Raw genomic sequence first — 26,004 nt, 5'->3', positions numbered from 1 at the left:
AAAACAAGAAGAGAAAGTGTATATGGCGTTACTGGCCGGGAAACTCCAGCTATGATGTTCGGCAGCCTGGTGCAGGTCTTTTCATTTGACGCCACTTCGGCGACTTGCGCGTCGTGATCCTAAAATAATTATGAGGACAACACACGTACACCTACTCCCAAGCAGAAAGAAACCCCGACCCGGTCGGAATTGGACTCCTCTCACTCTTCCAGCGTCGGGAAAAATATGCTTCATGGAGGGATGAATACACAGAGAAAAAAACAGTCCCGATAGCAAGTAACGTGGTCGCAGCATGACGTTCTTGAGGTGATAATCAAGATTTTGTGACTACTGCGCATAAACGCGAAGCAACGTTTAGGGCGCATGAGTTGAATACAGCAGGAGCAGGAATTGAACTTACCTCGAGTCCAGAGAGGGTGAACACTAATAAAACCGACACTCTACGGGGACGGGTTCCTGACAGGAAATGGAGGAAGTGCATCGTTGCCACAGTAGGTGGCGCTGACGAATGACAGTTCCTCTGAGTACGTGGTGTGTGTCCCTTGTGTGTTACAGATGACTGGGATAGTAGCGATTCTCATGCAGGACACACATGATCGTACTCTGGCTTACAACATACTGGTGGAGCACTTGCTTGGAGCTTGTACCAGGGTTCGTCTCAATATACTGTATGCCACCTCTGGATCCCGGGATTCCGGGTTCGATTCCCGGCCGGGTTGGGGCTTTCCTCTCCCCGGGGACTGGGTGTTGTGTTGTCCTCATCATTTCATCATTATCATCATCATTCGTGATAGTAGCTAGATTGGACTGCGAAAGATATTGGAGTGCGAAAAAGTTGGGACTTTGTGCGGGTGCTGTTGAGCGCCCCATCAATATACCTTAGAGCATGGTCCTCCCAATCCTGTGTATGCACAGCCCACAACCTCCCTACACGTGTATCTGTCTGAAAGGAGGCATGATTACAAAACGACCAGAAAGTGGTTGAAATGTTGTGTGATTTGTTGGTGTCGCAGGTTCGAATCCTGCCTCGGGCATGGATGTCTGTGATGTCGTTAGGTTAGTTAGGTTTAACTAATTCTAAGTCTAGGGGACTGATGACCTCAGATGTTAAGTCCCATAGTGCCCAGAGCCATTTGAACCATTTTTTTGTTGGTGTCTGTGAGGCTACTTGTTTTAGTATTGCCTCACTGCCTCTCCAACGTTTCCATCTGTTTGACCGACACAAACACCACCCCAGCTTGTTCCCGACATGAATACCTGACCAGTGTGATGCTAAGTACGCTGCGTCAATCACACAGCCTGCGACACACAAGGAGCACACGGAACGTGGTCGGAGGAACTTTTATTCGTCAGCGCTATTTACCATGGGAACGATGAATATTCCGACACATGTTCATATCACCTCTTCCCCCCACTTACAGTGAGGAATCCGTCCCTACAGTTAACCGGTTTTATTAATATTCGCCATATATATATACCTCAAGTGTGAGCACTGACAATGTTATTAACAGGCCTAGGCCCTCCGTTTTGTTCCTACGATCCACCCACAGACACTTGTCCTTGGTTAATGTGAACTTGTGATTCACTGATAAGAGTTCGCGCTCCTTCTCGTGTCTGGCGAAAATCAAATGGAAAGTGAGTGAGTGAGAGAGAGAGAGAGAGAGAGAGAGAGAGAGAGAGAGAGATGTTGATGGAAGATCTGCATTACGACAGTAATATTATCAGATAGTAAATGAAGTCTCGTATGTGCCATGCAAAATGACAGAGAAAATTTTCACTGTTTATTCAAAATGAATTTGAAGGATAAATTTGGGGTAAGAGTGAGAAAGAAAGACAAGATGATAAGATTGAAGACCATGAAACATAGGGTGCAAAGTGTGTTAATTATTAAGAAATGATGGAAGAAATAGAACGATGAGAAGGGTGCTGGTGGAGAGACTTTACCCTTTGCACGGTAAAAGCGATGGGCCTACGGTTTTGTCGTTGCGATGTGAAGTCCATCAGAACATTAACAGAAAACTGAAAAGACTGCGCCTATAAACAGTACCGGCGCGTCGGGTACAGTTCGTGGAAATACACAAAGCCATAGCCACAAAGAGGCGATATAAGAACCTCGAACAATACGAGTAATTGAAACACTGCTGTTTTCATGGCCACTATGGTCTCTCCTCTCTCAGGCACGCAAAAAAAAAAGAAACATGGTCTCACACAGAGCCAGGCACACACATACACACCCACACCCACCCATCCACACACACACACACACACACACACACACACACACACACACAAACGCAACCCTTATACTCGCAGCTTCCCCACGGGGCTGCCTGCCCTTATCTTGTACCTCGCCGACGGACAACGAATGGCTTTTTGGCTTTTTTCCACCGACCGAAGTGTGTGTGTGTGTGTGTGTGTGTGTGTGTGTGTGTGTGTGTGTGTGTGCGGATGGGATACGACGCGAAAAGCGTGCAAGCGATACTGTTTATTGAAAAACCTGTAAAGCGGACTGCCATTTTTAACATTGCCGACGTCGACGGAGAAAAATAAAAGGGGAGAGTCAGTGTCCGCTCTTGGCCAGCGGCCAAGGGAATGAATAGTAAAAAAGAGGGAGGATGGGGGAGATTCAAGCGTCGCGCGGTTAGCGGCGAAGCTGAACGGGAGCAACGATAGCGACCGCAGGTATCGAGAATGAGTGAGTGAGTGTGTGTGAGAGAGAGAGAGAAAGAGAGAGAGAATAAAGGGCTAGAGAGTTGATTTGAGGGCGTGGTCGGGGGTGGCGGGATGGCAGCAGAGCGGCGATCTGAAAAATGACGGTTTAAATAAAAGCGATGCCGGGCGGCGCGGGAGCGGACCAGCATCAGATTACACGCGGCCCGCAGCCCGGGTCGCCCCTGGTGCTCCTAATCGGATCCCGCGACTTATTCAATTGGCGCGTCGGTGGGACGAGGACGAACCAGGCGTCAGGGGCCTTCTGGGGGCCGCCGTCGTGGGGTCAGCAAGTGGCGGCAAGGTCACCGGCTGTGCCTTCCTACTGCCTAAGGAGAGCTCGTCACGCTACCGTCATAAGCAACGCTCTCTTACCCGATCACTTTTCTTAAACGCGTCTGCACGTGGGTCAAGCCGCACTCAACGCAACCGAGCCACTCATTTAAGGACCACATAAAGTACGAGTTAGTGGATCCACTGTCTTGGTACGCAGCAGGCATACCGGCACAGTAACTGTTGTACTGTATATGCGGACGGAATAGACGAGAGAAAATTTTAATCGCGGCCGGATTCGAACGTGGGTCTCATGATGAATAAGTAGATGCGCCAACCACTACACCACCTTGGCACGGTGGCTCTGCACAACTGCACAGACTATCCTCGCACGTCTCCCTCCACAATCCAAATGTCCATGCACACCTCAACCTTCTTATTATCCCTCATAAACCCTAACAGCACTGCAGAGGCTCCCCAGCTGTACTGAAATAGCACCTCAGCAAGGAAACGAAAAATGCTGTCTTGAAACCCAGGCACAGGTGCTTTAATCAAGTGAAAATATTTGGTCATAGGGACCTGTTGAAGTCTGAAACATCTATGTTGTACAGTGACCAGCCAGAACAGTATGACCACTTACCGAAAACCCGATATGTGTATCACATCTACATATACAAGTCACCTAATCCCCGAAAATTCCGGGGTGGAAGGCAACGAGCGTTAACGTCACATTCAATCACATCCCAGATGGGGTGCTAATGCATCAATTGGAACGCGCTGTTGTGTTACTCTAACCACTCCACCACCCTGCTGGCCTTGTTACATGGCGCATTAGCTTCTTGATAAATGCCAATACCATCCGAAAATATAATCGTCACGAAGGGGTGAACGTGGTCTGTAACCAGTAAACGATACTTCTTGACCGTCATGGCGTCTTGCACGAGCTCCACTGGACCCATGCATGCGCACGTGAATGTTTTCCAGAGCCTAATGGAGCCGCCGCCAGTTTGTCACCACCCCGCAGTTCAGATGTCAAGGAACTGTTTCCCAGAAAGACGACGGATTCGCGACCTCCCGTCGGCTTAATGAAGAAGGCATCTGAAATCATCAAACCCCAGAACGCTCTGACATTGCGCGAACGTCCAGTGCGGAAGATCACGCGCCCATTTCAGTCATAGCTGCCGATGTCGTGGTGTTAACATTAGCACATGCATGGGTCGTTGGCTGCAGAGGTCCGTCGTTAGGAGAGATAGGTGTACGGTTTGTTCTGACACACTTGTACTTTGCCGAGCATTAAAGTCTGATGTCAGTCCCGCCACATTTCGCTGTTAACCTGTCTGACCACGACGTCTGGACGTAGTTTTACATTGGTTTCGCCACATGTTGAAGACACTCGCCACAGCACTCCTCGAACACCCGACAAATCGTGCAGTTTCCGAAATGCTCGTACCGATCCTCCGGGCCATCACAGTCTATTCTCGTCAAAACTCTGACAGTTCGCGCGCCTTCCACATTATACACACGGGCAGCACACTCACTGATACTACATACGCCGTACGCCTGTCTGACTAGCAGTCATTCCTCGCCAGGTGACGCTGCTGTCGCCTGGACTGATTTATATCGATAGTAGGTCGGTGCTCATAATGTTCTGGCTGATCAGTCTATATATGCAGACGGCAGCTAAGAATGAAAATTGTACCAAGATCGGGATTCGAACTTGCTTGCATGTACGAAGGAACATTACATAGCACATCTTAACAACATGGGCACTACAATATCTACATCTAAATCCATACTCCGCAAGCCACCTGACGGTCTGGGGCGGAGGGTACCTTGAGTACTGCTATCGATTCTCCCTTCTATTCCAGTCTAGTATTGTTCGTGGAAAGAAATATTGTCGGTACGCCCCTGTGTGGGCTCTAATCTCTCTGATTTTATCCTCACGGTCTCTTTGCGAGATATACGTAGGTGGGAGCAATATACTGCTTGACTCGACGGTAAAGGTATGTTCTCGAAATTTCAACAAAAGCCAGTACCGAGCTACTGAGCGTGTGTCTTGCAGATTCTTCCGTTGGAATTTATCTATCATCTCCGCAACGCTTTCGCGATTACTAAATGATCCTGTAACGAAGCGCGCTGCTCTCCGTTGGATCTTCCCTATCTCTTCTATCAGCCCTAAGTGGTGCGGATCCCACACCGGTGAGCAGTATTCAAGCAGTGGGCGAACAAGTGTACTCTAACCTACTTCCTTTGTTTTCGGATTGCATTCCTTAGGATTCTTCCAATGAATCTCAGTCTGGGATCTGCTTTACTGACGATTAATTTTATATAGCCATTCCATAGCTAAATGATAAAGGATCTTTTTTTCTGTGTATTCGCTTCACATTAAACTTGTCTACATTGAGTCTCAATTGCCATTCCCTGCACCATGCGTCAATTCGTTGCAGATCCTCCTGCATTTCAGTACAACTTTCCATTGTTACAACATCTCGATATACTACAGCATCATCCGCAAAAGGCCTCAGTGAAATTCCGATGCTATCCACAAGGTCTTTTATATATATTGTGAATAGCAACGGTCCTACGACACTCCGCTGCGGCATACCTGAAATCACTTCAGAAGACTTCTCTCCATTGAGAATGACATGCTGCGTTCTGTTATCTAGGAACTCCTCAATCCAATCACACAATTGGTCTGATAGTCCATATGCTCTTACTGAGTTCATTAAACAACTGTGGGGAGCTGTATCGAACGCCTTTCTTGGAAGTTAAGAAACATGGCATCTACCAGAGAACCCGTGTTTATGGCTCTCTGAGTCTCGTGGACGAATAACGCGAGCTGGGTTTCACACGATCGTCTTTTTTGAAAACCATGCTGATTCCTACAGAGTAGATTTCTAGTCTCCAGAAAAGTCATTATATTCGAACACAATACGTGTTCCAAAATTCTACAACTGATCGACGTTAGAGATATAGGTCTATAGTTCTGCACATCTGTTCGACGTCCCTTCTTGAAAACGGGGATGACCTGTGTCCTTTTCCAATCTTTTGGAACGCTACGCTCTTCTAGAGACCTACGGTACACCGCTGCAAGAAGGGGGGCAAGTTCCTTCGCGTACTCTGTGTAAAATCGAACTGGTATCCCATGAGGTCCAGCAGCCTTCCTCATTTAAGTGATTTTAATTGCTTTTCTATCCCTCTGTCATCTATTTCGATATCTACCATTTTGTCATCTGTGCGAAAATCTAGAGAAGGAACTACTGTGCAGTCTTCCTCTGTGAAACAGCTTTGGAAAAAGACGTTTAGTAGTTCGGCCTTTAGTCTGTCATCGTCTGTTTCAGTACCATTTTGGTCACAGAGTGTCTGGACATTTTGTTTTGATCCACCTACCGCTTTGACATAAGACCAAAATTTTATTGTATCCGTCAATACCAGGCAGAGACTTTCAATTAAAATGTCCTCTTACGAGAATTACATAACATTTACGGGAGCAGTTTGTGACGGATAGACGACTATATATGGATAGCCAAAGCGGTTAAGACGACTGCTCTCGTAAAGCGGAAAATCCGGCTTCGTGTCCAGGTTCGGCACAAACTTTCGTTGCCGCCACTACACTGTACATCTCTATGTTGCTCTAGTTGCGAATAAACTTCATGTGCAAATAGTTACCCCTGATTATAATACCTATGCCTGCGTTTGTAACTGTGAAGTGCAAACGCGTAGGAACAACCATAGGTGAACCAAGAACAAGCTGACTTCATGTAATGATGGACAGGTTCTTTCGAGCACTGGTGTAGGTGGCTGCAAAAAATCGCATGAAGTCAGCAGAATGTGTCACTCGTGAGTTTCCAAGCGCTAACAGCAGAAAGTACAAAGATGCTACGTGGGAAGTTAAAAGGAATGACGTACTGTGGCCGAGCACCTCCTCACAAACCATGAGTTTCTGTAGACGATGCTGAACGCCGCTTGAAGTGGTGGAAAGACCGACGCCACTGGACAGTGGATGACTGTGAACGAGTGATGTGGAGTGATGGACATCGTTATAGCATCTGACAACGCGATGGAAGGGTTTGGGCTTGTCGAATGCCTGGAAAATGTTACCTGCCTTCATGCGTAGTGCCAAAAGTGTAGTACGGAGGCGGTGGTATTACAGTATAGGTTTTTTTTTTTTGCTTGGACAGGGTGTGGTCCTCTTACTGCACTTAAGAAAACGCTAAATGCGTTAGTATATGAACGCATTATGTACTGCGTTCTGTAGAGAATCAGTTCGGAGACGATTAATGTTTGTATCTGTAGGACAATACACACTGTCATAAAGTAACGTCTGGGATGCAAAATTCTGTTGGAGAATAACAGTCCTAAAATGGATTGGGCTGCCCACAGTCCCAATCTCAACCCAATATAACACCTTTGGGATGAGTTAGAATATTGACTTTGTTCCAGACCACAGCGTCCATGTCACTAAGCTTCTCTAGTTTCGGCTCCTGATGAAGAATAGAATGTCAGTCCTCCACAGACATTCAGACATCTCACTGAATGTGTCCCTCAACAGATTCCAAGGAGGCATAAATGCAAAGTGTGGACACTTCCCACATCAATGTCCAGTAACAGGTGTTCAGATAAATTTGATCTGATAGTGTATGGACGCATGGGGAAGATTTGGCCAACGTATTTGGCCTCCGTTTGACAGGTCGCTTGTGTACCACATAAATTGAAGGCTCACATGTATTTCGCCTCGCTTCACACATCTGTTGTGGAGAAAAACACCCTTATACTTCGTGGCGCGACATCGACTCAGAATCGACGGGACTGTTAGGTAATTGAAAATTAAGCATTGCTCCTCGTCAGGTACAAGGTCCACAACAGCATATTTCAAGAAATCGAGAAATCAAACATTTATGACTGCCTCTTACACACCCATAAGTTGATCGCCTTTGAAGGAAAGCAGCACTGGTCCAGCAATGGGTTAAGATGCTGGACACAATTTCGGAAGGGTGTGCTTATAAATGCGTATAAATCCACGACCCGTCATCCAGTGTTACGTTTCTGTAGTTTCCCTGAAATCGTTTCCAATGAATGTTGGTATCTCCCTTTTATAAGGCCACCGCTGGTTCTCCCATTCATCTTTTTCCAACACTGCGTGTGTTGCTCCTAAAATTAGGTCACATTCTTATCACCCTTAAACTTCAGTTCCACGCATCTCCGAGTCAGCAGAACCGCTGCTTTATGGTTTCATAAAAAACGAATTAACTACTCTTGCAGAGAGTGTTCTTTCCACAGCAGAATACTTTCATAAATGTTTAACACGCCAACTCAATATTTACTTCAAAGACCCGTACGCTTACTTGAAAGTAACATAAGCCGTATGTTTTCCACAAGCTTTTTATAAGCCATTTTCCCCTTCATTATACCAGGACCGCAGTGATAACGTAACGCGTATTACATATTCATACTACCTGTCGCTACGATTTGATTGTGGATAAAGTGATGTTTGTTGAATTTTTCTTAATAATTCCTGAGCACGATCTTACGATAAACAGTATAGTGGAGGTTTACGTGCTGCGCCTAGTGATAGAGCCAAGAGTAATTTTCTCATAGTCAGACTAAAAAATGGTTGCAAGGCGCAGTCCTTTAATATCTAACAACACAGTGTCTCTCACGTTTTTCTTTTTAGATTATGGAAGTTATTAAATATTAAATTACAATGCACAGATCATGAGTTCAGTTGCAAACATGTAGACGGATGGATGAGTTTTTTATATTGAGTGTTATATATTCGACATTATGTATTTTTGACTTATTGGTAGGATAATTTCATAGGCGTCGACGACGATATACAGTAGTATACAATAAGTTCAGTCTATAAGAGCCGAAATAGTTTGCTTTTCAACATTTAGTTTAGGAGCTCGTTATGGGCAAGACACTTTACTCACAAATTAATCAGCAGAAAATGAGATAAAGTGAATAAAAACAAATAACAGAAAAATATAAAGGACTATTAACAGCTGTCGTGAAATGTAGCAGTTCCTACGGCCTAATCGTGCACGTTATTTGTAAATATTCAGCATATTTCGACCCTGTAAATATAAACAAGGTAATGGGTTCGCCACTGAAAACAATCATAACATGCACAGCGACGAATTCAAATAATGTGCATAGAGATGTGTTTTTCATGAATAATTATAGTATTTTTGGTACACGATTGCGAAAAAAGGTATCTAAAAACGGAAAATAATTTCTGTATTCATTAAAATGTATGTTGTATCATTGCTCTCACGAATCGCTAAGAGTCATATATAGAGGGAAGGCATTAAAGAAACGTTTACTAGGTTTGTGTCGCCAAAGCTCTCCGTAATATGACAAACGAGCGGGAAAATGCAGAGTTAATTTAATACGGAGTGAATTGCAAACCTGCATCCGGCTGTCCACATTTACGTATCCCTTAGCCACATTCACTGTTTAAGGTGAGTGTTAGAGTGATCCCTTCGAAAGAGTCGATGGCCTATTCTGTTCTTGTCCAACTCTTCGAGCTTATGCTTCTTTTCTAGCTACGTTGTCGTTGGTGATACTTTAAACGCTGTTTTTCATTCCTTCCTTCCTACTAAAAAGAGCAGTAAGGTTAGGAAATGAGATTTCCCCCACTTGCTCTCTAAACGGTGCGCAATGGCATATTCAATTCATTTGTAAAGCAGGAATTCTAACTGTCTAACGTACATGGCATGGTTGTGTTTTCTTGATCTACCGGATGGTTATAATTAAAAGTGGAGCTACCCACGTTGGTAACTGTCGTATGGCAGCGAATCTTCGCAGCCATGCTAATGCGGAAGCGGTTTATGCTGAAAAACAAGTTAGTTGCAATTCTGGCCACGGGGTGCAAATCTGACGCTTTACACTGCCTATACGACGGTATTAGGTCCACCCTGCCATTTGACAAGCCATAACGTGAGTGGAATGTTTGGCTGACTGGACTTCTCTGTTAGTAGTGCTGACACACTCGTCCACTAACTGGCGTACTCAAAGTGTTGTGGTTGGCAGGAGAGCCTACACTGTGTTACTAAAGGAGGCCGAAATGCACGCGTTTTAGCTCACGCAGGCTGGCGTGAGGTCTGGAACATGACAAGGGAATTAGAATTGAGAAAAACGGACGTAGCTGGTGGAATACTTAACTTTAATCCATTAATGACGAACGTCGCTCTTGACGGTACATGATTTACAATATCAATAGAAACTGATCATGGCGCCTTGTTAGGTCGTAGCAAATAACGTAGCTGAAGGCTATGCTAACTATCGTCTCGGCAAATGAGACGGTAGAAGTCAGTGAACCATCGCTAGCAAAGTCGGCTGTACAACTGGGCGAGTGCTAAGAAGTCTCTCTAGACCTGCCGTGTGGCAGCGCTTGGTCTGCAATCATTAATGGTGGCGACACGCGGGTCCGACGTATACTACCGGACCGCGGCCGATTTAAAGGCTACCACCTAGCAAGTGTGGTGTCTGGCGGTGACACCACACAAAGGTGTGTGCCTGTTGGGTTCCTCGTCGCCAAACGAATGACCATGTGTAGGGAACTGCTTGGGAGTTTTAAGTTCAAATCCGCACTCTCAGCCGGTAATATCATGGCGACGGCATTCTGAGACTCTGAAGAGGGTATTCTGTTTGATGTCCTCCCTCAGGGGACAACGACAACTCCAAAGTGTATTGTGCTAACGTCAGAAAATTAAAGAAACGACTTCGGCGTGTCTGCCGCTGCAAAATTGCAAACGAACTTCTCCTCCTCCACCACAACGCTGGGCCTCATACATGTCTGCGCGCTTGATTAGGAGGCCACAAAACTTCACTGTACCGTTCTTCCTGAAGCACCCTACAGCCCAAATCTCTCACCATCCTACTTCCACCTGATTGGCCCAGGAAGTAGCACCTGACTGATGGGGAGGGTTATTGACGCAGCAAGACTTTGGCCCCCGACGTCGACCAGTAGAATGGCACCACGAGGGCATACAGGCTCTCCCAGCTCGGTGGTGTACGGCCGTCGCTTTGAAAGGAGGCAAATAAGGTCTTTTAGCCAAAAGGGTGGAGAATATTGTGGGGTATTGGAATCCTGAATAAAGCCAACTTGCTTTCAGATAAAAACATGTTGTATTCTTTACTGGCCGCCCCTCGTATAACAGTCGTGGATAACGATCAATCACCATTATCTCCAAAGTAGGCTACAAAGCCTCAATAATAGCAATATCTGATGACTGTGGTCGCCAGGGAAGATGACACGATTCATCTTCGTGCTCACAAAACCAGTTCTATACGATGCAAGCTGTGCAGACAGCGGCCCTGTCGTCTTGGACCACAGCATCACCATTGGGGAACGAACATCGTACAACGGGATGTACCAGTTCATCTAAAATGGTCGCATAAGCCTTGCGATAATGAGACCTTTGAGAGTAACCAAGGGGCCCATGCAGTACCACGATAAGGCCTTCCCAAATCATCATAGAATCCCCACCTTGTTTCACTCTTGGGACGTAAACTTGGCTAAAACCTGGAACCAGTGTGCAGCAAGACTCATCTGATTCGTTCCATTGCTCGATAGTCCAAGTTTCATGGCTTCGGCACCATGTTTTCCTATTACGGCCATTTGCATCACTGGCGAGCGGTTTTGAAATTCCATCTCAGCCTGCAATTCCCTGTTTACGGAGTTCCCTTAGTGTTGTTTTTCGCGAGTGCGACATGCCTTTCGGTAGTGATTTTTGCAACTGTCGTCTTGTTAATTTTCACCACCATTATTTCAATGACCATCCTTCACGATCAGTAAACACACACTTTCGTCTGCGTTTTGTCTCAGCGGATGACGTCTTTCTTTTGCTTTTTCCTGTATATCCTATGAATCTTCGATACGGCTCCTCCTGGAACACCAAAGGCTTTATCTTCCTTGGTTGCGCTAACAGCCACCATACGAGCTGCAACAATTTGTCCGCGTTTGAATTCACTTAAGTCGGACATAATGCACTCATAGCTAAATGTAACACTGTGGCCTTCACGACTAATCCTTGCACACGTACCGTTCGTGATCAAATACATCAGTGCAACCGACAGACTCTGCTAGCACCTGCTTTTACGTTCTGGCAAGCATTTCTTACGCGGTTTTTCAAATATTTTTATACAACGCCTCTACATTTGTACTATTTAGCACTGTATTTCATCCTGAAGTCAATGGTGCCTCGTAAGAAATACTCGCAATTACCTCGCACATATCTCATTTGTGTACCCAAGCTTACTGGAAAGTTTTTGCATCTATTATCGCTTACTTTCAGAAGTCTGTGGTACTCAAGTTCCCGACATCAAAAGTTCTACAATTATTCTGCATTCCTTTGCAGTAACTCATACAACTTGAATCACTTTTGACGCTAGAGGAAGCGTCACGGTACGGCCGCTCCGACGACTGACGGCTAACAGTAACTAAGTAAGAAAGGACTGTTAATTCTTCCGCCATCGAATTACCGCTGATGACATAAAAAGAAGATGAACGAATGTAGCGACAAACACTTGTAGACAAAGTTCAGCCAAAGAGCAGGTAGATCCTGAAAGGAGGGATAGAAGTTCATATTTTAATCATCACGCTAAAGATTTTCCCTTTAAACATTAAATAAAAGGAAGAAAGCGACGAGGAGAGAGAGAGAGAGAGAGAGGTTTCGCGTTTCAGATACACTACTGCTCTGTGGCGGTACGTTATTTGTCAATAAGCCATTCTCTTTGCTGCCCCCGGTGGGGGCGTGGCATTCTAGCACAAAGGTACTCGCTTGCAGACGCTAAGCAATTCAGCCCTCCCCCTCCCACCAGATGTTGTTATTTTCCCGTGTTTTAGTTCCACGTGGGCTGCCGCAGGCGACTCTTCACCACACACACAGGGGCTACGTTAGGGTCTGTCATCGCCGAGCGCCGAGTTAGCCCTTGTATCTCTGCCGTCACTCTAATGCTCCATCCTGTCTCTCTCTCCCTCTTTTTTATCCACTTTCATCTCCACATTTTACCGTATTCCCTTTTTATGCTATCATTCAGAGGTACACGAATGCTTCCGCATTGCTGCCAGCTTGCATACCACAGGCTGAAAATAATGCAAAAAAAGAAGACTTCTCGGTAGAAAATAACCACTCTCTGACATCTCTGTCGATGCAGTGAGTGAATGAAAGTTTATTTTAATTTCCTATTACCTTTTTTCCGTCCATGTCGTACAACGTAACAAAGTTTCAACTCTATTGAACAAAATACAGCTTTGGAAGCTTATATTTCGCTAGTTTCTGAACTTTTTCGAGGAAAATGTTGTACAAGCACGAAACTCTATTGTCTATGGATCGAGCAGGACGTAACAGGAAAACTGTTCCAACATTGACTACAGAGAACACCGGGATTCACCTTTACAGTACACTATTTTTACTCAGTACATGATTTTTACTCACGTTCGTGACGTGGACGCCAGAGAACAAAACTCACCTGAAACAAAACGAAAAAAATATTGTAGAAAAAAACTCATAATGCCGCTTATTTATATGCTATAGAGGATTTTGCAGAACTAAAAATCATCTTTCAGGTAGAGGAGAGACATGAGTCATCGCAACTATAAACTCTAAGGTTTCAGTAGAACGTGAATTCGGATTTGGAGAGAAAAAACAATTCAAATTCATAGATTGCTCTAAGAGACGCTTATAAATACTCAGTACTCAATACATTTTTGCTAAATGATTGCTACTGCTCTATTATAGACACATGTGAAAGAAAAAGTATAGATATTGATTTCTGCGATAGTTGTGTCTCTATGTACTATACATTGCATAGTTAACCCTCTTCCCCAACCCCAAGATTCATTAAGGAATCGAACATCCATGTATTAGACATCCATTTCACATATCTCAAGGTTTATGCGTCATATATCGTTAACTATATGTCATACAATGATATAATTCTGGAGATGCACTCAGGGGTCTATGTAGGTACTGACTGCAACATGTATAGCGAATAGAGTGAGTAGTAGAGAGATAATAAATTAAAACGCCATGCCTGATTCTGGAGTTTTTGAGCGAAAATACAATAAGCGATATACTTTTTCTCCTTTTGACGTTTTTTGAGAGGTGTCGGCAAGGGAAAGTTTCGAAAAATGTTTGAAGTTACGTGACAAGTTGTAAGTAGGCTGTTTAGGTTTTTTTTATTGGTAACGCCGCCGCCACGTAGCGCTCTGTATGAAAATCACTGGCTGTGCCGTGTGCAGTCTGTGGCTGGTTGGCATTGTTGTAATACTCGCCATTGTAGTGTTGGGCAGCGGCAGCTGGATGCTAACAGCGCGTAGCGTTGCGCAGTTGGAGGTGAGCCGCCAGCACTGGTGGACGTGGGGAGAGAGTGGCGGAGTTTTGAAATTTGTAAGAATTGGTGCCATGAACTGATATATATATTATGACTATAAAGGTAAATACATTGTTTGTTCTCTATTAAAATCTTTCATTTGCTAACTGTGCCTATCAGTAGTTAGTGACTTCCGTAGTTTGAATCTTTTAGTTAGCTGGCAGTAGTGGCGCTCGCTGTATTGCAGTAGTTCGAGTAACGAAGATTTTTGTGAGGTAAGTGATTTGTGAAACATATAGGTTAATGGTAGTCAGGGCCATTCTTTCGTAGGGATTTTTGGAAGTCAGATTGCGTTGCGCTAAAAAATATTGTGTGTCAGTTTAAGCACAGTCGTTTATAAATTTTTCAAAGGGGACGTTTCATATAGACCAGTCTTGTATAATTTTCCTAAGGGGGACGTTTCAAAGTTTGTTGGAAGTCATTCATTTCACACATCTCAATGTTTATGACGTCATATATCGTGAACTATATGTCATACAATGATATAATTCTGGAGGTGCACTCACGGGTCTATGTAGATACTAACCGCAAACAAGTATTGCGAATAGAGTGAGTAGCTTCATTGTCAAAGTCGGAGGAAGGCAATGACAAACTACCTCCGCTGGGACCTTGCCTAGTCAGCGGTGTGGGTCTTCCGCATCGTCCCCTACGCTCCTCGGGGTATGGGATCTCATCATCATTGTCAAATACTTGATGAATATACAGGGTGTTACAAAAAGGTACGGCCAAACTTTCAGGAAACATTCCTCACACACAAATAAAGGAAAGATGTTATGTGGACATGTGTCCGGAAACGCTTAATTTCTATGTTAGAGCTCATTTTAGTTTCGTTCTTCCACCTCCGCTCAATGGAGCACGTTAACATGATTTCATACGGGTACTCTACCTGTGCTGCTAGAACATGTTCCTTTACAAGTACGGCACAACATGTGGTTCATGCACGATGGAGCTCCTGCACATTTCAGTCTAAGTGTTCGTACACTTCTCAAGAACAGATTCGGTGACCAATGGATTGGTAGAGGCGGATCAATTCCATGGCCTCGACGCTCTCCTGATCTCAACCCTCTTGACTTTCATTTATGGGGCATTAGAAAGCTCTTGTCTACGCAACCCCGGTACCAAATGTAGAGACTCTTCGTGCTCGTATTGTGGACGGCTGTGATACAACACGCCATTCTCCAGGGCTGCATCAGCGCATGAGGGATTCCATGAGACGGAGGGTGCATGCATGTATCCTCGCTAACGGAGGACATTTTGAACAGTTCCTATAACAAGGTCTTTGAAGTCACGCTGGTACGTTCTGTTGCTGTGTGTTTCCATTACACGATTAATGTGATTTGAAGAGAAGTAATAAAATGAGCTGTAACATGGAAAGTAAGGGTTTCCGAACACATGTCCACATAACATATTTTCTTTCTTTGTGCGTGAGGAATGTTTCCTGAAAGTTTGGCCGTACGTTTTTGTAACACCCTGTATTGTGGAATATTTGTACTCTTAGAAAGACATATGCAGAGTTTTAATTGTAATAGTTGAGCTGCAGTGTTAAGCTTTTGACTTCAGATTATACCTCTTAAGGAGCAGGTTACAACAGAACTTTAAATTTTCGAATTCAGGAAGTAACTGTGCGAAATACTGAAAATAATTTTATTCCCTCTTCTTCACTCTGGAACATGTTAGACAGGCAACCTGCGACTGGAAGAATGTCTCAGGCCAGTCGTTCAAGGCCGGCCGGAGTGGCCGAGCGGTTCTAGGCGCTTCAGTCTGTAACCGAGCTACCACTACGGTCGCATGTTCGAATCATGCCTCAGGCATTGATGTGTGTGCTGTCCTTAGGTTGCTCAGGTTTAAGTAGGTCTAAGTTCTAGGGGACTGATGACCTCAGATGTTAAGTCCCATAGTCCTCGGAGTCATTTGGACCACTTTTTTCAGTCGTTCACCAATACAGACGTTGTTCTTTCAACATTGTTGTGTGGCTCTGACTTGCTGCCAGTGTTCTATACTTTCCGTGTAATATTGTTTGATAAAATTAAGGAGGGCGAAATTAACTAACCGCTAGTGAAACGAAAGAAAGAGTTGGTTTCATAGGTAGAATCAAAACAAATAAGAAACAGCGTCATAGTGGAAGACAACATTTTTCGAGAAACTGTAGCGGCTGTGGGGCCAGGCATAAAAATGGTTTTAAAAAATGTCAATTAGTAATGGAACTTGTAGCGAATTGTGTTGGCTGTTCTTTTAGAAAAGTGCGGTGTTTGCCTCGTGCGCATCGTGGCAAAGCTATGATACCAGAGTGTTTTCTGCGAAATCAGCACTGTCGGATACCTCATACTTCGTTTATTTTATATCTAACGTTGTGGGTGTTAATTACTATGAAGTACCTATAGCGAGGTATGAGAGAAAACGTTAATAGTTTGTGGGTGTTAATTACTATGAAGTACCTATAGCGAGGTATGAGAGAAAACGTTTATAGTTTAGTTGAAATTTTGGATAGATTTAATTTCATAATTTAAAAATTACTTCATACACTTCTGCAAACGAAGAAAACATACATACTTGTCCTCAAAAGTGCACTGCATGTTTAAAGTTATATCAACTAATAACTGATATTTAAATTAATTTACGTGGTTTATTTTATTCTCCTTTATAAATGGAGTTTCTCGTCTTTTAGCTTCAGTTTACAATATGAAGTCAGCAACGGTATAAACGCTGGTACGGTACTCGCATTATTTGTTGGTGTTGCATCTTTGCTGCAGCCTTTCCACAAGATCCTGCATTCAGGTGGTATGTTTCTAAGTACAGTCCTGGACCGTTTACTAACCTCTTAGAGGAAAATGTATAACTAAAGAGTATTCGGATATTTCCTTTATTTATCGCCAAGGATCAACAACATTCAAAACTGAGTCCATTTTATCCTCTGTTGCTTTCTCTTCTTTCCATACTTTTTTCCAACGACTTCTCTTTGTATCAGATCGTAATAAAAATTAAACATAAAAGGAAGAGTATTTGTGTATATCCGGCAGGTTGTATTTAGTGGTCATCTGGGTCTGACTCCAGTACATAGCCAGCTATCGTCTATTAAAATGTGATGGTTTGATGGCAACGATTCTTTTGTTGCCTCTGCCTGGAATCGCCATGTAAAGTTCCCCGAAACTTATGGCTTCTTAACTTTATTACGGTAGAATATATTCAGAGAGAACAGAAATTTTTCAACCTGCGGAATTAAGAAAAGGAAGTTTAACAAACTCTAGCGGTAGCACAAAAGGGACGGAAGACGTGTTCGCGCGGGGTAAGGACGGAGGAAGAAAAGATGAACTCAGACTTGAGAAGTTGTGTAACCTGACGTTAAATAACGCTAACGTATCTGTCGCAATGGTGATCTTCGACAACGTTGTGACGATCCACTACACGGCGGCTGTTAGACGGGGATGAATAAAGAGCTCGGCTATTCTTGTTACTAGAAGTAAAATGTTGGATCAATGATTTATCGAAGCCGTAAAGATCGGATAATACTGTAGGTAGTTACATTTCTTTCAGCAATGGATGAAAAGTTAAACAGAATCATGCCTAACACGCTTAAAATATCCAGGAACTGTGCATCATCGAGGAAGTTACCATCCACACCCAAAGATTGCATTGTGTGATTGTTCGGAATTGCTGTCAGTGCACATAAAATCGTATAATAGATATTTTCGCTCTAAAATTTTATAATGTTGCCACTGACAGGATAATGTCTTTCTGGGGAGAAAAGTATTGCACCGACTGGCGCCAGTTTTGATCAAAAGATGTACTTTTCACAGAGTTCCTCTTGTCTGCATCTACTTCAATACACCGCAAACCACTTAACGGTGTGTGGCGGAAAGTACTTCTGGCATCACTATCTTTTCCTCCCTTCTCTGTCCATTTGCGAATCGTGAAGATTAACTGTCGGTAAAACTCCGTACGGGCTCTAATTTCTTTGATTTTCACCTCGGTCATTTTGCGAGCCGAATGTGGCCGGAAGTAATATTTCGTCGAATATATACTCGCAGAATTTAAACAGTTAGCCTATTCGAGATGCACAACGCCTCTCTTGTAGCGTCTGCCACTGTAATTTGTTGAATACCTCCGCAGCGCCTTCGCTTACTAAACTTACCCGTGGCGAACTGCGCCGCTCTTCGTTGGTTCGTTTCTATGTCTCTTATACACTATCTGCTCAAAAGTATCCGGACATCTGTTAGTGGACATTAATATGGGGTGTGTCCACACTTGTCTCTACGGTAGTTTGAACTCGGCACCGGACGCTTTCAGTGAGGCGTCTGAATGTCTGTGGAAGAATGGCAATCCATTCCTCCAGAAGAGCCAGACTTAGAGATAGTAGTGATGTTGGATGCTGGGGTCTGGAGTGAAGTCGATGTCGATACTCCTTCCACTACCTTAAGCGTTGTTTATCATTGACTACAGAAATATGTGGCTTATGTGAAGCTGGGCGGCTAAGGTACCTCATTATTTTAACTCACTATGCACAGTCAGTGTGCTAGTTCGACTGCTGGAACCCCTTGGAAGTCACGAGTGATTCACCCCACTAATTTCATGCTGTTTTTCACAGTCACCCTTCACAGTGTTCGACGCATCCTGTCCGTCAGTACACGAGACATGCCGGCTCAGGGTTTGATTGCGGTTGTACATTCCTGTTTCCACTTGACAGTCACAATGCCAACAGTCAACTTGGATAGCCTTGGGACGGTTGAAGTGTCTCTGATTTATCTGTTACTCAGACGACTACTTGTGATTGGTCCGCATTTGAAGTCACTGACTGACCCATTCTGCTGCCATTGCTTCTGTAGTGACAACACGATACTTTCTGCCTCCTTTTATACCGGTGAGTTCGCCGCTCAAGAAATATAGTGGTCTATTTCACATTACGTACTGGTGTCTAGATATTTTTGATCAGATAGTGCATTAATCCCAGATTATTGAATAATAATTAAATATCGGTTAGAAAAGTGTTGAAAGCCACTCTTTCCGTAGATGAATCACATCTGTCTAACGTTCTCCCAATGAATCTCAACCTGATGTTTGTTTTTCTACTGGAATTTAAGTCGTCATTTCTCTTTATATCGCCATGAATGGTTATTCCTGGGTGTTATTAGGCTTGTTATTGTTTCCAGTAATTTGTCGCTAATACTGCAACAGAACAATAATGGATCTCATCACCTATTACGGCACAGTTCATTACATTTGTTTACGTTGAGGTTAAGTTACTAGTTCTTACGCCATTCGACTATCGTTTTCAGTTTTCACGCATTTCGTTGCAGTGAACCTTCTTACAGACAGTAGAATCGTCAGCGAATAATCTCACACTGCCGCCTACGTTATTCGTAAGGTCATTAACACATATTACACTGAGGTGCCAAAAGTCGTAGGAAAACACCTAATGTTGTGTTGGGTCTCCTTTTGCCCGGCATAATGCAACAACTCGACGTGTCATGGACTCAACAAGTCGCTGGAAGTTCCCTGCAAGAATACTAAGTCATGCTGCCTCTATAGCCGTTGATAATTGCAAAGGTGTTGCAGCTACAGATTTTTGTGAACGAATAGATATCTTTATTATGTCCCATAAATGATCATTCATATCGGGCGATTCGGATGGCCAAATCATTCGCTAGAAATGTCCTGAGAGTTTCTTCGAATCAATAGTGCACAATTTTTGTCCGGTGACATGGCGGATTATTAGCCATAAAAATTCCATCGTTGTTTGGGAACATGAAGTCCTCGAATGGCTGAAAATGGCCTGCAAGAGCCGAGCGTAACCATTTTCAGTCAACAACCCAGTCCATTCCACGTAAAGACAGCCCACATCATATGGTACTGTGCCTTCTTGACAACTTGGATCCATGGCTTAGTGGGGTTTGTGCCATGTGAATCCTCCCATCAGCTCTTACCAACTGAAATCGGGACTTCTCCGCCCAGGCCATGGTTTTCCAACCGATATGGTCACGACCGCAGCAGAAGCGCTGCATGCGATGTCGTGCTGTCAGGGAAGGCACTCGCGTCGGTCGTCTACTGCCGGATTGTCGTAAAGACTACGTCCGTTGTAAGTTACACACTGATTTCTGCGGCTACTTTGCATAGTGTCGCTTGTCTGTTAGCACCGACAACTGCCGGTCCTGGTCGTTAAGAAACCGTCCACCACTGCGTTGTCCGTGGTGAGAGGTAATGCCTGAAATATGGAACTCACGGCACACTGTTGGCACTTTGAATCTCGGAATATTGAATTCTCTAACGATTTTCGAAATGGAATGTCCCATGCGCCTAGCCCCAGTTACCACTGCACGTTCAAAGTATATTAATTCCCGTCATGCGGCCATAATCACGTCGGACAACTTTTCACATGAATCACCTGAGTCTAAATGACAGTTCCGTCAATCCACTGCTCTTTTATACCTTACGTACGCCATCTGTATATGTGCGTTATCGCTATCGCATGACTTTTGTCACCTTAGTGTGTAAACAGCAACGATTCTTTTACACTGTGGCACGCGTGAAATTACCTTTATTCTTAGTCCTGTTCAGAATGATGTGTTGAGTTGTATCTGCAAGACGTTTTGCTATGAAAGCCGAAATACGTGCAACTACGCTATGAATGGTTTCGACTGCGTAATCATCCACACGTACACAAAGTGCTTATAACGAGTGACACGTATTAAAAAAGGAAGGGAGGAAGAAGATCAGTGTGTCACACACTGGGATTGGTGAAGCACAAGTAACAAAATCGAACTCATCCTTTTACAAAGGAATCAAAAATAAAATAGAGAAAACTACGTAAAAATTCAGTCGGCAAGGTCGGACGGGGATATGAACCGCCGTCCTCCTAAATGCGGACCATTATCGTAACAACTACGCCACATCGCTCGGTGACGCATATGTACTTTCTGCAATGAATATTAGGCACCCTAGATCAATGAGGATGTCTGTTGCAGTAATTGCATATACGGCCCCTCGTCTTCGTAAATTTCCTTCGAGCCTGTTAGCATATAGTTATGGCGTTCATTAATCATCCTCCAGAATCATCAGTTTTGACGTCGATAGGCCTAAAAGCTCTCTGCCTAGTTTCGCTCGCAGTAGTCTGTGACGCTACGCGGTCCATTTATCAAGCTCGAGATTGAATGAAATGGCTTTCACCCGGCACAATAACTGTACTCTAGCTCTGCAGTGTATACTGGTGTGTTAATGTGGGGCTGAAACTGTTTCCGGGCGCATAAAAGAGTCAAATGAACAGGTATGTCTGTTCTGACTGAATAGTTAATAACTCGTGGGACTGTGGCTTGCTCACTTTAAGCGGATGGCTTACTGGGATAGGAAAGGGGAGTATATTTGCTGACTGGCATTTTTATTCGAAAGTGACGTTCGAACAGTTGCCGCACTAGCTTTAGAGAATGCCGTTGCAAAACATTTTATTAGTTAACTCGTTAACATATCTGTTAAAAGGAGAGAAAGAAGACCGGAGTATTGGCAACAGGTTGACCGCGTGGTCATTAATTGCAGTAATTAGTTCATTTGGTTGCACGTGCTATGTTATGTTGTTTTGCTATAGCAAATCGTACCAAAAATGAAGCAGCACTGTTTTCACGGGAGGGAAGTTACTATATGAAAACCAAAACTTGGAACTTGAGCTTCATAAGGCTTTATTTGAATACAGATTCTACTCCGCACAGCCTGTTATGTAGAGAGACATCCTGCAACGCATTATTTCGCGTCTCACAGCACGCTGAGGAAATCCGTCGGTCTCATTCTGCTGCTCACGCTTGGAAATGAGCCGCGACGTGAAATTCCCCTTTGCAGCGTCGCAAAACACGGCACATTTCACGTCCATGTTTGATTCGCATCTGGTCTGAGGAGATCACTGCCTCACATAACTCTGAATGCACGTCATTGGAGTGCGGGAAATCGAAGTGAAAAATCGTCGCTCTTTGCTGCCGATTTACGTTTACTTTCCTCCAGAATCGCAAATGGTCCCTTCCTTTCCGCTCCGTCACAACTAGTTGAGCTTCTGGTGCAATAAGTCACATGTCAAGATAAACTCATCCAAGCTAAGGCAACATAACTTTTTTAAAACAATTACGGTCGTCCTATCCAATTCACTAACACACTAAAACAACTTCAGACTAACCCTGGATCGTAAACTAAAATGGAAACGCCACGCGCTATCATATAGAAAGCCTAAAACAGAATGAAACTACTAACCGGCCGAACAAAGGGAGTCAGTCATCCCTAAGCCAGCTGCCACATCTTAACATCCGCTATGCCAGTGTAGTGTGGATATTCACTCCATCAAATTACTCTCTCTGTCTCCAAATTGATGCTTCCTGCACCCGTCCACCCTCCCCTACATGAATCCTTTACCATTTCATCACTTTCACTTCCCTTCTCACCCTTACTGAACTTTTCTGTGTAATAACCCATAAATTTTAGTCCAATAATCCTATTGTTTCCTTTATAATTTCCAACCCCGGTATGCTGCCGCGGCAATACACCTACCTACGCACTCTCCATATCTCTCCCTACTCAGTTTTAACAGACTCCCTCTCACATATAACGAAATCCGAGTCCTATCAGATATAACCCATTTCTTATCCTCCTCCATACCACACTCATTCTTGCCCTCTCACCTCCCCCCCCCCCCCCCCCCCCCCCCCCCCCCCGCCGTACTCCAGATAACCATGGCCTGGGCCCCATCCTAGTTACACCTATCTGAAATCCCATTGCCCCCGAAGCCGTCGGCACACGGACCGTGCATTCGGGATTCAGCTTGGAGCGTGACGAATTCAAAGTCCTGTTGAACGCTCAGAAACTATGAGGCTTGTGCAGACAGTAGTCATGTTCAGCGTAACACATGCGATCGCAGGGAGCTCCATTGGCACTTGTCTGTAGTATCTGCCGGAGGTCTACGAGGAAGACGGGGCGTGGCACTTACGTCACAGCACGCAGCACTACATGGTTGTGCCGTCTGCCGTTTCTGGCGGGGAGCGAGTAACCAATTCAGACGAATTTAATCATTCTTGACTGCGTGTATAAATTTTAAATGCGAACATTTTAGGTTAGGCTTTACCGTGACTGTCATTGACATTAAATGAAACAACAAGTTTAATGTTACCAGTCACTGTTTATTTATCTCCACGACGCGTTTCAAAGGTTTAAATCCCCATCATCAGGTGGATTTACATTTGTTAATATGCCATTTGTGTGTATGTTGTGTTACGGTATTTTGGAGGAAATTGTGGCACTGTCTCCAGTGTCATGTTTTGTTTACAAAATATGACAGTATACATGTGATGTGTTACGACAGTAAAAGGAACCTGTGGCCACTGAGACAATGCCGCAAGTTCCTCCAAAAAATCGTAACACAACACACACTCAAAATGTAAATCTGCCCGATGATGGAGGTTTAAAGCTTTTAAACGCGTCGTGGAGATAAATAAACAGTGACTGGTAACAGTAAACTTGTTGTTTCATGTAATGCTTGTATAAATGCTAGGAAGTTCTCGGTAGCACACAACAGACTTAAGACATTAACTGCGCAAAATTTTCACTGTCAGTGGCGTCGCGTTTTACACCCCTTCAAACGACGCTCAGCGCTGACTACAGAAATGAGGAACTGCTAGACCGTTGAACTCTACTGTTTTTAACGCTACACCCACAGTCACCGTACTAGCTGGACTGCTTTTAGTACTTTGGAACTCACGAGTGATCAATTTCTTTCGCTGATTTCGTGTGATTTTTTATCACTACCTTCCACAATGTTCGACGGTTCCTGTACACGACGTCTGCTTTATCTTGGTTTGGCTGCGCGTATTCCTTAGCATTTGAATTCACAGTCACATTACTAACAGTCAATTTTGGCAGTTTTAGAAGGGCTGCAATAAAAAATGTAAATGTGGTGTGTCTAGGGCCTCCCGTCTGGTAGACCGTTCGCCGGGTGCAAGTCTTTCGATTAGTCTCCACTTCGGCGACTTGAGCGTCGATGGCGATCAAATGATGATGATTAGCACAACACAACACCCAGTCCCTGATCGGAGAAAATCTCCGACCCAGCCGGGAATCGAACCCGGGCCCTTAGGGTTGACATTCTGTCGCGCTGACCACTCAGCTACCGGTGGCGAAATAGCTGCAATGTCCTCATATGATTTATTGCTCTGGTGACATACAATAAACAATGCAATTACGAAGTCGCTGGTCTCTCCTGATCGACCCATTTTTTTGTCACGGGAGGACGACGTGTCAAACCCGCGTCCGGCCATCCTGATTTAAGTTTTCCGTCACTTCCCCAAATCGCTTCAGGGAAATGCCGGGATGGCCCCTTTGAAAGGTCACGGCCGACTTCCTTCCCCATCCTTCCCTAATCCGATGGGACCGATGACATCGCTGCTTGGTCCCTACCCCCAAATCAACCAACCAATCTATTTTCTACTGTAGACCCAATAATTCCGGTTCCGCTTGCAGTGGCGGGTCTGTATCTCTTGACATGTAGCGGTGAATTCGCATTACATAGGAGTATCTGAATTCTTATAATTAGATAGTGCACTTTGCGTATACGGATGTCCAAGTGCAGTATAACGAGTGTCGTGTTTCAAGATAACGGAGACTACGGCACAAACGCACATGACGCTCCTCGGTACGATTGGAGGGAACACGGACTGGGGAAGCAACGTAACGTTCGATTGAAGCCTGCCTGTCCCGCGGAGATCGGTGTAGCTGGACGGCGACCGCAGACGCCGGCCTCGCCAGCCGGCAGAAACAAAAGAGGGTCTGTACCGCTGTCGCTCGCCACTGTGCGCGGCGCTCTTTTGTTTCGCCGTGCAAAGGCGTGTGCCGGCCGCTCCTCGGCGCTTCCGTGCGGCGCGGCCGTGACCTCGTCTCACGCAACCGCTTCCCCGCCTCCAGCCCAGGGCCGTAGCGCGTAACGATCAAATATCTCCTTATGTCCATTACGCACGCACGTCTCCCTGCGTGTGGCCGGGCACATTCGCTGGAAATGGCGCCGCATTTCTTTCGTAGCTGTTGCAGCCTCTCCCTACGTCAGCAAACACAATGTGTATACAAGTCGCTGACTCAGCCCACTTTAGTGCACTGAAGAACGTACGAGGTTGCTGTCTAATTTTTTCACATCAAATCTACATCTACATCTACATCTACATTCATACTCCGCAAACCACCTGACGGTGTGTGGCGGAGGGTACCCTGAGTACCTCTACCGGTTCTCCCTTCTATTCCAGTCTCGTATTGTTCGTGGGAAGAAGGATTGTCGGTATGCTTCTGTGTGGGCTCTAATCTAACTGATTTTATCCTCATGGTCTCTTCGCGAGATATACGTAGGAGGGAGCAATATACTGCTTGACTCTTCGGTGAAGGTATGTTCTCGAAACTTTAACAAAAGCCCGAACCGAGCTACTGAGCATCTCTCCTGCAGTCTTCCACTGGAGTTTATCTATCATCTCCCGAACGCTTTCGCGTACCTTTGGATCGTACCACGCAGGCGGATAGTGGCCAGCGGGTCATGAAGCGAAGAAAAGTGCGTTTTCGCAACCTTATGAGAACCGAGAGGCAGGATTTTTTTAAAAAATGAGGTACACTGACGGAAAAAAATCACAATACCGAGAAGGTGTT

This window comes from Schistocerca gregaria, chromosome 1 (assembly GCF_023897955.1).
Source record: "Schistocerca gregaria isolate iqSchGreg1 chromosome 1, iqSchGreg1.2, whole genome shotgun sequence".
In the NCBI taxonomy this organism is placed as follows: Eukaryota; Metazoa; Arthropoda; class Insecta; order Orthoptera; family Acrididae; genus Schistocerca; species Schistocerca gregaria.
Note: the sequence above shows the minus strand (reverse complement) of the source record.